Genomic DNA, 13,406 nt, shown 5'->3' with positions numbered 1-13,406 from the left:
TATGTTTTAAACTTGGCATTTGGATATTGTTGATTGTTACTTGTTGTTTCCATAGTTTTTCCCCTTCTTATATAGGCATTCTGTTTCAAAAGAGGACATTTAGCTTCACCTACTAGTACTATTTCACATATACTAACGTCCCTTTTGATGGGGGCACTGCATCTTCAATAGATGCAGGTGGTTCGTCAGCGAGCAACTTTGACCCTCGTTAGTAGTTACTCCCTATTCAGCAGATTTTGGTGAGCCCTACTCTGTTCCGGGCTTTATGTCATTTGACGTTATATTTTGTGCTTTGAGGTATAGCAGGGGCCTTGTCGACAACACTTCCATTCTTCACTTATGTTGTACTTAGAAGCTCTGTAGACAGGTTGTGGGTGATGTCTGATGTTGGGAATTGAACTAGAAGTGTTGGTATTTGGCAAACCTATTTTTCATCATATCTATAAACTTGTAATATTTTGGAAATCGTAAATGGATATCTTTTGAATAATGGGAAAAGAATGTGGAACACTTTATTATCCTCATGTATATCTCTGGATATTGATTTTGTATTGGTCATGGGTAAGATTGGATAGAAGGCATCAAGTAGGCTTTCTTTACCGGGGTATCTCGATTGAGCGCCGGTCGCGCTCCCCAATGTCGGGGCGTGACAGTGAGCCTGATGGTTGACTTTGTTGACTTTTCCAGCGGAGTTGGAAATTGTTATTAATGGATTAATTATGAGTGTTGGAGTATATTTTTCTTGGTTTACATGTTGTTTGACTAGTTTTGGATTGACGGACATCGGTTTGAGGTGTTAGAGAGGCGTTGGAGCCGGTTATGGAATTTCAGAGTGAGGTAAGTCTTATGTCTAACCTTGTGAGGGATAAACTACCTCGTAGGCATTAAATTGTTATGTTCTACTAGTTGTGGATGCTACGTACGTATGAGGTGATGAGAGTTCGTACGTAGCTAAAAGTATGTTTATGTAGGGGTAGACTTAGGACTTTATCATATAATATTTGAATTATTTGAACTCAATTTGCTAGTTTAATTACTTGAATTTATAACTGAAATTGATTTGGGAATATAATAGGCCGAGCTTTATCACCTTGAGTTGTTTGGCGAGATATTTAGTAGACAGTAAAAACATGTTTCTTTTATGCTCATGTACTTGTATTGCAAACACTTGACCCGTAATTCAATAAGTTTCTTCATTTCCTGTGGATCGGGTCGAACACCTCGGCTGTATACTGAGATGCATCTCTGATTCGTGTCAGTCGACCCTTGGCAGTGTATACACCACTCTGGATCAGGTCGTACAACCTCGGCAGAATTGTGCGTGATACCGCTAGGAGTCCGAATATTCATGAGATTCCCCCATGATTGAGACCTGGCATTTATGTGGTATGTCTTATCCATTTAAGAATGCACTTGATATTTCTGAACTGTTGAGATAGCATATGAGATTTGAGAGATTTATATCGTCAAAAGAAATGTTGGAGGATTGTGTGAGTTACAGTTTTTACCTCATTGTTACTGTTGTGTTTCATATGTGTTTATACTTTATATTATCATTTTATTGGACCACTAGTAAGTGTTGATGTCGACCCCTAGTCACTACTTTTTCGGGGTTAGGCTAAATACTTACTGGGTACACGTTGATTTGCGTACTCATGCTACACTTCTGCACTAAATGTGCACGATCCGATAGGTTCATTTGGTGGTCATCTTGGCGCGTAGGCGCAGCTGCTGAGGGGACTTTATGGTGAGCTGCATTCCATGCCACGTGTCACAACCCATAGAGTCTCCATCATATTTATTTTCTTTATCCTGTCTAATTTACATTCCAGGCAGATGTTGTATTAGTATTGTACTCCTTAGTAAATGCTCATGCACTTGTGACACCAGATTTTTGGATATTCTAGTTGATGTTAATAGTTTTTCTTTAATATTGTAACCTTTTGTTTTATATCCTACTAATATTTTATGTACTTATGATTTCAAATGCATTAATTTCTTTATTTTAATAAAACTTATGATTCAAAAGCAATAAAATAAATAATTATTTAGATGGTTCACCGTTGGCTTGCCCAACGGTGGCGTTGGGTGCCATTATGGACTATAGTGAATTTTGGGTCGTGACAGCTTGATATCAGAGCACTAGGTTCACTTAGGTCTCACGAGTCATGAGAAATTCTAGTAGAGTCTTGCGGATCGATATGGAGATGTCTGTACTTATCTTCGAGAGGCTACATGGATGTTAGGAGAACTTCCCTTCCTTGATTACTCATTGTGCGGTTTGATTCTATTGAAGCTTGTGTGTTCACTTCCTTCCTACTCATTCTTATACGATGTTGAGTGCTTGTTACCAATTGGGCATCGAGAAATTGTAGTGGTGTTGTAGCTATGGTGCAGGATGTTTTTCCCTACGCATTTGGGCGGGCTATTATCATCGCCTTGTGGAAGGGTGATATGCCATCTCAGCTTAGTGGTAGTGTTGTCTACGGTTCGAGGCTATACATGATGTATTGTGATGTTCATGCATTGTTGTCGTGCAGTGCTGGTGTAAATCGTAGGGTGCCTAAATAAGTGTTGTGACAGTGAATGACTCGAGAGGAGGATTATTCGTTTCATGGTTTAGAGGTTCGGTATTCAATTCCAGCGGAAGAGAGGCGATTTAACTATGGATATTCAGTCTTTGGTTGACGGAGTAGCGAGATTTGATATTTCTAACTTGGTGGAATTCTTGTTGTGTTGTGGCATCATCGTCCCTGTTTGAACGCAGTAAGGCTCGTTGGTATGATGGTCTCCATTTGTTTGACTTCGGGGCATGTTATTGTGAAATAGTGCTTTAGAAGCGGTTATTAGAGATGGATTATGATTTGAGGCAGTATCTTGGGAACGAAGGGGGAGGAAGGACATGGTGGGAGGTGTCTCGCGGTGGTTGAATTGCTAGAGGTTGAGTAGTTTGCTTCGGAAGATGGTTAACTCAGAGTGAGAATGTTAGCGTATCGTATGGATTTTATGGTGGGATAGCCACATGCTTGAGAAAGTTTGGTGCGATTATGGTCATGGTGGACAAATGACTATGTCTATGAATTTCATTTGGGATGGTGGCTACTGTAATAAGAAAGATTGTAATATGACGGAAATGAGTTTGCTTGGAATGAAGAGGGGTGTGAAAGCTTGATCATGGTTTTGGGATGCAACATAACTTTGAGTTTTGGAACATATTGTTGGACCTTCAATTGATGCTAATAAGGAATGAACGGACTCTTACAGCTGGTGGACGAGCATGGGCTCGGGAGGGTTTACTGATTTCGTAGTAGTTGTAACCAGGGCTTGTCGTTGGAAGATGTAGATATGGAGTTACACAATTGGGCTATATTCTGTTAGAAGGTTAGCGGTTGCATGATTATTGATGAAGTTCCTACGAAGAGTTCTACTTTCTACCCAACGGGAGGTATGTACTGATATATGAGCTTGGATCGCTTGAAGAAGATGGTATGACTTTCAGGAGGTCAAATGTGAGATTGTGGCTGACAATTTGAAATGTTTTATGAAAAGTTTAACAAAAGATTGCGAGAAATTTGATGGGTTAATGGTGTGAGATCATGGTGACTGATAAGGGGAAGTCATTGTGGGTTCTGATTTTATGTGATTATGTCTTAACGCCAAGTGGGGGAGCCTACCGTCTATGATTGGGTCACGTGGTTGTCTGCTTGTGTAGTTTCTGGTCATCAGTACATTAGTGGATCATTTGTGACTAAGGAAAGAACACATTGGGGGTAATTCGAGAAAGGGATTTGATGGGTGTGTATCTTATATTTTTGCCTTATCGGTTTATGTGAAGGTTGGGAAATGACTCGAATTTCATACTTCTTGTGGATGTGATGTAGAAGGAAAAGAATTCATCTGGTTACTTTTTTGGGAGTGTTCATCTACTAACAGAGCACTAGAGTTTGGTTAGATATTCGGGACCAAGTCAGAGTGGGTGACTCACAACAATGGGTCTAGTGGGTTCAATAATTAAATTGCGGTGTCTAAGGATTTTTGGTTTGTTGTGTAGTTAAGGATTGAGTTTTGCAATGTATTATGAAATGGACTTTGGGGTGTTTCTCTGTAGCAACAGGGTCTGTGGTGCGGTGTTAGAGAGATAGAAGGAAACAACTTCGGATTCGCAGAAGATCTTTCAGAACGGGTGTATCAGTTGGAGATACTATTGAATGCAGGAGGAGAGTATGAGATAGCTTATGGGTATTGAGACAATGCGGTCTCGTGATTTGGGTCACTCGGGATGAGTGTTGTTTGAGGTCCGTTATGTATCTGAATAGAGCTATTATTTTGAAGGCAAGTCAAGAGTAAATTGGAAAAAGTTGAGTCAGTTAGTAATGGTTTGGATCAGCATGGGTTTGGAAATGATCAGTTCCTTCGATGTGGTAAGGCTATACAGGTGATTCGTGGTTGTACGTGCAGCTTGACATCTATCGTGATTTGATTGATTTGGAGGTATTTGATTCTGATGGCTCAGTTATGTGTAAATGGATCCCAGAAAAGTTATGGCGGTTTATACCACGACTTGAGGTTTGTATTTTCTATGGTTATGGGAAGTTGGTTGTGGGTGGCGATTCTTTTTTGAAATGAGTTAAGTGAAAGGTTCGAGACGATGAAGTGTTAATTGTACTGATTATTCAGGAGTTATGATGAAATTCATGTACTCTCGCGTAGCAGCATGATGTGTGCAGTGAGCGGTATAGAATTTGAAAGTTGAGGATCAAGGTTGGGGTTTCGTTTTGATAAGAATGTCACAAGCTCGGAGGAGCGGGGGCGGGGGAAGACTTTAGATGTTCAGAGTATGCTGGTGCTATCTTAGTGTCGCCTCAAAATGGTATCCTATGTAAGAGGCATTGTATATTGATTTGCATATTCTTTATTTGCATTACAGAATTAATACGGTAGTTGGTATGGATATGCAGACTTTTCGACCGGGTGCGGAAGGTCGTGTGAGTACCTCCCATGGGATGATCGTATAAGCATGGTGTGTTAGTCATTTAAAGGGCAGAGATTGAAATCACGTATGGTGATTTTGGTATTGTCGTTGAATGGAGAATTTATGTCTGAGAGACACTCTATTCCTTTAGTTATGGACTATGGAAGTTTGTTCCGGATTTGAAGGTCGGTCGTATGTGTCATGGATAGGGTCATTGTGGATCTTTAGGAGGTTACATACCTATTTGGAGATGATCAGAATCAGCTTTAAGGTTCTTGGGTAGAATGGGGATGTATATTTTATGCCATATCAGATATGCTTAGTCAGCATAGCGTTGCTTATGGATGATTCTTCGGGCATAGTGGATGATATTCCTAGCGTCGTCTATTTCAGGTGCTACTCTTTTATGCCATATGGATTATGAGGAGGCTTGATTATTCACGCGTGTGTTGTGATCCGGCATAGCTTGTGGTATTATATGAGAGAGATGGCTTTCGAGATGTTGGTTGTTTGATGCAACTTTGTCGTGCTTGACTTCTGTAGCGCATGACGCTACGTCTCCCCCGAGTTATATCTCTGCACTTGATGTGTTGTTGTCGATATTCGGGCATCTCGTGGGTATGAGCATTATGACTTGACGAGTTTTTTTCTTATTGGTTGTTAGGTGTGGATCGGGTGGCACGTCGCCTCGGGTATGATGTTCGGAACGGTATCATGTTGGGTATGGTCCTTATACGTACCTCAAAAGCTCAGAACACACACCTAAATTATGCTCGCTAGTCAAATATAGTATAGTATAATATTGTATCCACATGGATTGGATTGAAACAGTCAATATGATCAACAATTGAGATTTCTATGATTTCTAACTACAATTAACTAAGAATCTAAAGCTATTGACTAATGACAATCGCAAGAAAGGTAAGCAAGGAAGTTATAAATGGGAGAAAATAGGGGTTGATAGGATAGGTGAAAGATAATTGTTGGGATCTAACTCTATGTAATTCACTTCTAATGTTTAAGTGAGTTTCTCTAATTCACTCAATTATTAGTCCAAACGTTAGGCAAAACTCCTCTCTCGATTAAGTCTTAACCTCACAAGATGAACCAATTTAAGCACGTGAAGATATGCAAGAATGCGTAGTGGATTGGTCTTTAGAAAAACCTCTTTCGATTATTCTCCTAACTAGGTTTAATCAATGATTCAACTAGCCTATTTCGATTACTAAGAAGAATTAGTGAACTCAACAAACAATATAATGCAAAAAGATATCACAAGTTATGCATCTCTCGATCACATGAACAAGTGAATATAGATGCAACAATTAAATCATCCAAAATTACTTCAATACATAAAGCTAGAGTTATAATCCACAAAAATACACCAACTCCATCAAACCCTAAAGAGAACTATTCCATAGATATGGAGCAATTCATCACAAATATAAGGCAAAATGGCCTCCTGGCCACCTAAACTTACACTCGTTTGTCAATCCGGTAAAGAAACTTAGAACTTTCCCATTTGAACACCTCAAATCAATGAAATAAATATCAATAAACACATCCATCAGAACGTGAGCTTCAATTGCCTGACAAGAATGACAAGTCACACTATATAACTTTTTATTTCGACACGTGTAATTTGTGGGTACCACATTTGTATTACCAATTCAGCAAATTTCTAATTTATTATTTTCTTTCTCTTTATCACTGTCATGTACCAACTTTTACTCCACCATAACTCCGCCACCAGCACCACCACACATCGTCAAGTCAAGCCTAAATGGCCAAACCAAAATTTAACAGAAAGCCTACTCCTTCTGCGCCTTCTTCATTATCACCAATTTTACTTACCGATTTTGATTCTCGGCAAAGCCACCATTTTCTCTGGCCAACTCCAACATTTTTAGCCGCTAAGTAATTTGGTCCGGCAACGGAGTAGTAAAGAATTTTATCGGCGTCAATCTGCATCTCCATCTCCTCAATACAATTTCCTCCTATTATCAATTTCTCTATCCATTAATAGACTAACTATCCGTCAGACTAAACATCCCATCTTCTTCTTATAAAGCCAATCCTTCACACACAGTTATCTCTTCCACCTTCAACTCTTTTTCTTTTTTTAACTGAAAAATACCTTTTGACAAGAAGAAAGGGGAGAAGAAAAAAAACGAAGAGATTCTGGACGGGAAAAAGGGGAGGAGTAGAGGAATGACATAGCATAGAGGAAAGGGGGACAAAGGGTATTGGGGGTGGGGGTGGCATGGGGGGAGGGGCGGAGAAAGGGAGAGATGGGAGAATTTGATTTGTTATATTTGCTTTTTCTTTTTATTCTTTTAGTTACTTTATTTATAAATATTTCTATTTCAGTATTTTTAATCAAATTGTTTCTATCGACGCGCCTTTTAAGTGTGATTTGTACACACTTTTGCCACATAAGAATAGTCAACGGTCAAAGGTATTTATTGATATCCATTTTATTGAGTTTAGGTGTTCAAATGGGAAAATTCTAAGTTGATTTACCGGTTTGATAAACCAGTACAAGTTTAAGTGGTCAGGAGGCCATTTTGCCGAAATATAATAAACGTATAGGAAAACATAAGTTCGATCCAAACTCGGGTCTTGAGCGAGGAAGGAATGATGAAATCCATGTGCTCGTGTTCTTCCAACTCCTCCTTAGCCTCATTAGGTCGATTCTATGTCAAAAGTCCAGAAAATAATATTTTTCCATGTATTTATACCAAGTAGGGTCGGGCCTAGACGAAATCACCTTCTCCTAACCGAAATTAGATTTTCACTCTGTAAACATTGCACAGGAGCATCGCATGGGGCGACGCGCCATGCGGGGCATTAGTGGAGAAATCCAGAGAGATAGTTCTGACATGCAGCAGAGAATTTCACAGCCGCGGAGCCCCACACTCCGCGCCGCGCACCGCGGTAGTGAAGATTTCTGAGAGTACAGATTTTTCGTGCGTTTTGACGTTCAGACTTGGTCCTCGACCCCCGAACACAATCTCGGCTTAATCCCTTGGGCTTTTACTCAAATTTCAAAGCTCCAAATCACTCGAATTCATTCCATAACATCTACATAGTTTGGAATCACTCCTACAAGGCATAAAACACACAATGAGTGAAAAACACTATCAATTAAAGCTCAAAACAAGTAAAGTGCAGTAAATTAGAGTGCAATAAGAGACTAAAATATGAGATTATAGCCTACCATCAACACCCCACACTTAAACCATTGCTCGTCCTCGAGCAATCAAACTACACTTCACATAGACACGATCGTTTTCAACAACTCTCATAACTCATCATACCAAGAATATATAAAATAGATTAAGCACAATACCGTAACATCCTAGCCTCAAGATTTGACTCACAGGCACCATGCATTATTTATAACCCGCTCACTTACTCTAACATAGAGGTCAACGACATTACTTGTCCTTCATGAATCAAGTGCCCTCACACAACAATAGAGAGTATTTCCACACACAATAAAAATTAAGAACAATTAGGAACTCAAGATAGAAAGAATTTGCTCACTCTCAGAAACAACATTCATATGACACAAAAGACGTATCATAAGCTGGTCCGTAGTGTACTACTCTACTAATTTAGCTCATTCAGTCAAGGATCAAGTAGGACTTTAACTGGTTGTAATATAGGCTACGGGATGGGTAGGATACATTTGGATATAAGAGTGACTACACCTCCCTAAGCACTTTAATACATACATTTCATTGTTCAAAACCCCACACTTATGTCAAACCATACCTCCGCCTTCACATCAATATACATCAACTCCCTACTTCTTTAAGCACAATTACATCAAGAGCCACCACTATCAAGGAATATTTTGTACAACAATACAACTATATTTTATAATCTCTTTCAATTCAAGTGGCTCTTATTTTTTTCAAAACAATGCACTTTCTGTCCTATTTCAATAGTTCCACTCAAAAGCCAAACCAACCATCCCACACTTCAACTTTTACAAAGTTCATAACAAATTCAAGTGCTCACGAGAGGTATAATGTTCAAATAGATTGTCAATTCAAACAAATAGGTAGGGCTTGTAATGTGGTTGCCAAAGAAATAGGATTATAGGCTCAAAGGGGTTAACTAAGATACATAACAATTAGGTGGGTAAACATATCATTGCTCAACAAAGAAATGCCTATATCATTTCCAAGACTGAATAAAACAATTATTTCGTTTTGCAAACACATGGGGCAAGTTCTAGACATCAATTGCAATGCACAGAATACCACAAAACCTCCCACACACATGGCACATGACTTACTCAGGATTGGACTATCAAGATACTCTAGTCAAAGCACTTAAGCAAAGTTAAGATCATACAATTTAAGGTACTTATACAAGAGTTAAAAACTGAGCCTAAGCGTCACAACTAAAGTACTTACTATTCTCAAGGTATAATAAAGTCAAGAGATATTGCTTCCAATTCAAATTACAGCACAAGGCCTCCTACTACTCTACAAAACAAAAACTAACTACACTCGGTTCAAACGAAATCCTTGGAAAAGAACCACGGCACAAAGAAAACCCAAGGAAGAATTAATACACTACCTACAAGAGAAAGTCTTTTTGTCTTTTTTATTTAGACTTTAATCTCTCAAGAAACCAGTTGAATGATATCTATCGTCGGGAAAAATAAAATAAAAAACATTTTTTATGGTTTTTTCAATTATTTTCTATCTCTAACTACTAAAACCAACAAAACTAATACATATACATACAACATACAATATATTCCCCACCCCACACTTTAAGTTGTGGTATGTTCCCATGACACACAATTAAAAAGTATAAGTTAAAGGAAACTTTCTTGAACATCTAGTCGGGGTCTGAGTCGAAGTCGGGAGCCATCCTCGCACCCGAACCAATGCACACATCCATGCCGATAGCTTCTTCTCAGCCTTTTTGGGGTACACCCCACACGTATCTTTCTCACTTAGTGCAGTCTTCTCTTTTAAGCCCTTTACTTTCTACTCAACACTTGCAGCTAGTTTTTTCTTTTGTTCCCTCTTTGCTACATTCATCTAAAAATCGCAATCTCCTCACTCACTCCCAGCGTGAGTTTTCTTTTGTGTATATCTAATATAGCTCTACCCATTGCTAAAAATGGTCTTCCTAGGATGATAGGGACCTCCTTGTTCTCCTCCATATTCACCACTATAAAATCTACAGGAAATACAAACTTATCCACCTGAACTAACACATCTTCCACTATCCCCTCGGGTATTAAAGTTGTTTGGTCTGCCAGCTGCAAAGATATGGGTACAGACATTATCTCTCCAATCTTTGTCTCCAGTTTTGTGTAAATAGATAGAGGCATTAAATTAATTGAGGCACCAAAATCACATACTGATTTATTAAAATGAATAGTTCCTACAGAGCAAGGTATAGTAAAACTCCCTGGATCTCCACACCTTTGAGGGAGTTTGTTTGCAATATCGCGTTGCAATGCTCTGTGAGCTTGCCCACTGAGGTCTCCTCAATTTTCCTCTTATTTGTAAGGATCTCTTTCAAGAATTTTGCATAACAAGACATTTGTGAGAGCACTTTTGTGAATGGTAAGTTTACATGAACATGTTTCAGCACATCCAGAAATCTCCCAAACTGCTTGTCCAGTTTTTATCTATATAGCTTTTGGGGGAAAGGTAAAGCAGGCATGTGCTCGATCTCATCATGTTCCTCCCATCTTGATTTTTCTTCCTTCTTCTTCTTCTCCGCTTTTATCGGTCCTTCCTTCTTCTTTTCAGCATCACTCTTCAGTTGCTCCCCACTTTCTTTTTTAAGTATCACATCTTTTTGGATCGGGACGGGATCTTTCAACACTTGCCATCTTCTCAGAGTTACAACATTCATTGTTTCTTTAGGATTCTTTTCTGTATCAGTGGGGAGAGTTTTTGGAGCCCTCTCATATAATATTGCTATAATCTGTCCCACTTGTCTCTCCAAGTTCAAAAATCAGTGCCCAGTTCTTTGAAAGTTGCTCCATGGGCATCTAGCCTCTCATCTATTTTCAAAATAAAGGCCTTCATGAGATCTTCTATGCCAGACTAAATGGGTTGTTAAGGCTGAAATTTCTGCCTCTGCTAATTCATAAAGCCAGGAGCTCCTTGTCCCTGAGGTCTAGAGTTATTTTGTTGCCAAGCATTTGCAGTACCTCCAGGTGAACTCCATGAAAAACGGGGGTGCCTCTGACCCATTACATTATAATTTCCCACAGTATTCACTTCCTCATTTGAAGCTTGACACTCATGTGTAGGGTGTCCTCTTCCACATATATCACAAGTTGCGTGAGGCTCCTTTTGTATCGAGGCTAAGGTCAGCTTCCATATTTTCTTAGCCATAGCATCAAGTTGTACCTGCACAGATGTATTAGCATCAGCTTGGTGAACACCAGTCGATCTTCTTATTTCAGTACTTTCAGAGGGCCACTAATTTGCATCTTCCGATAACTCATCAAGAATTGTAACCATCTCCTCAGGAGTCTTCTTCATCAAAGGGCCTCCAACTGCAATGCTAAATGTTCTACGCGAGGCCGGTGTCAATCCTTCCCAAAAATCCTGGAGTTGCATCCAGAGTTCAATTGCATTATGTTGACACTTTCTAACAATCTCCTTAAACCTCTCACATGCTTCAAAAACAGTTTCAAACTCTTTCTGACAGAAGTTATGGATTTCTCTTCTAATCCTGCTCGTCTTAGCCGAGGAGAAATATTTATCAAGGATTTTTCTGGTCATCTCCTACCAAGTTCTGATCGATCCACTGGGCAAACTTCGAAGCCACTCCTTAGCATCATCTTTAAGTGAAAAGGGGAATGCCCTTAAGTACACTGCATCTTGTGACACCCCATTATATTGAAAGGTGTTCACGATCTTCTCGAAATCAATTAGATGAGTGTTTGGATTTTTGTTTGGCTTACATATGAAGACACAACAATTCTGAAGGGTTTGAAGCAACCCTTGCTTCGACTCAAAATTGTTTGCCGTAATTGAAGGTGGTCTAACACTTGATAAACCTTGATTGTAGACCGGTCTAGCATATTCTCCAAGTGGTCTCCCATACAAGGGTTGATGTTGATTAAGTTTGAGACCCCTCTTTTCTTCATAGATATTCTGTGTATCTCTAATAATTGCTTCCTCAGCATCCCATGCAACATTTTCTCATTGTTGGGTTACCTCTCTTGCAACCAAATCTACATTGTCATCACCGTTTTCAGCCATATTTGCTTTGTTTGAGGACAACCCAACCTTTTCTGAGGTCTCGGTGAGATTTCTTTCCTTCCTCAACTGTCACAGATGTTTTTCTATCTCTGGTTTGTATGGTAGCACTTCCTTCGTAGAAGTTCTAGTCATGCACCACTATGAACCTGTAAACTGCGCACAATCAAAGAGCACCAAACGTAAAAAGGGAAAAATAAAATAAACTAAAACGAAAAATTCTTGAATTAGAACTACAAACTATTTCAAACACTATTAATTGCCAATCCCCGGCAACGGCGCCAAAATTTGACGAGCTCAGAACACACACCAAAATTATGCTCGCTAGTTAAATATAGTATAGTATAATATCGTATCCACAAAGATTGGATTTAAATAGTATTCTTTTAGTTTCTAGCTTGATTGCTATCCAATATGATCAAAAATTGAGATTTCTATGATTTCTAACTATAATTAACTAAGAATCTAAAGCTATTGACTAATAACAATCGCAACAAAGGCAATCAAGGAAGTTATCAATGGGAGAAAATAGGGGTTGATAGGATAGGTGAAAGATAATTATTGGGATCTAACTCTAGGTAATTCACTTCTAATGTTTAAGTGAGTCTCTCAAATTTACTCAATTATTAGTTCAAACGTTAGGAAAAACTCCTCTCTCGATTAAGTCTTAACCTCACAAGATGAACTAATTTAAGCACGTGAAGATATGCAAGAATGCATAATGGATTGGTCTTTAGGAAAACCTCTTTCGGCTATTCTCTTAACTAGGTTTAATCAATGATTCAACTAGCCTCTTTCGATTACTAAGAAGAACTAATGAACTCAACCAACAATATAATGCAAAGATATCACAAGTTATGTATCTCTCGATCACATGAACAAGTGAATATAGATGCAACAATTAAATCATCCAAAAACGCATCAATGCATAAAACTAGAGTTATAACCCAAAAACAATAGTCAATACACCAACTCCATCAAACCCTAAAGAGAACTACTCCATATATATGGAGCAATTCATCACAAATATAATAAAAGTATAGGAAAATATAAGTTCGATCCAAACTCGGGTTTTGAGTGAGGAAGAAATGATGAAATTCTTGTGCTCGTATTCTTCCAACTCCTCATTACCCTCTTTATGTCGACTCTGTCTCAAAAGTCCAAAAAATAATATT

General features: G+C 38.8%; 1 non-coding gene across 1 annotated transcript; it reads left to right on the top strand.

Annotated features, from left to right (window-relative positions):
- The first annotated feature begins 11,596 nt into the window (after positions 1-11,596).
- On the top strand, positions 11,597-11,703 carry LOC142174224 (small nucleolar RNA R71). Its single transcript, XR_012703560.1, has one exon. It is a non-coding gene; the product is annotated as a small nucleolar RNA R71 (small nucleolar RNA).
- Positions 11,704-13,406: the final 1,703 nt, after the last annotated feature.

This window comes from Nicotiana tabacum, chromosome 2, assembly GCF_000715075.1.
Source record: "Nicotiana tabacum cultivar K326 chromosome 2, ASM71507v2, whole genome shotgun sequence".
NCBI lineage: Eukaryota > Viridiplantae > Streptophyta > Magnoliopsida > Solanales > Solanaceae > Nicotiana > Nicotiana tabacum.
The sequence above is the reverse complement of the archived record's forward strand: the minus strand, read 5'-3'. Positions and strand labels throughout refer to the sequence as shown.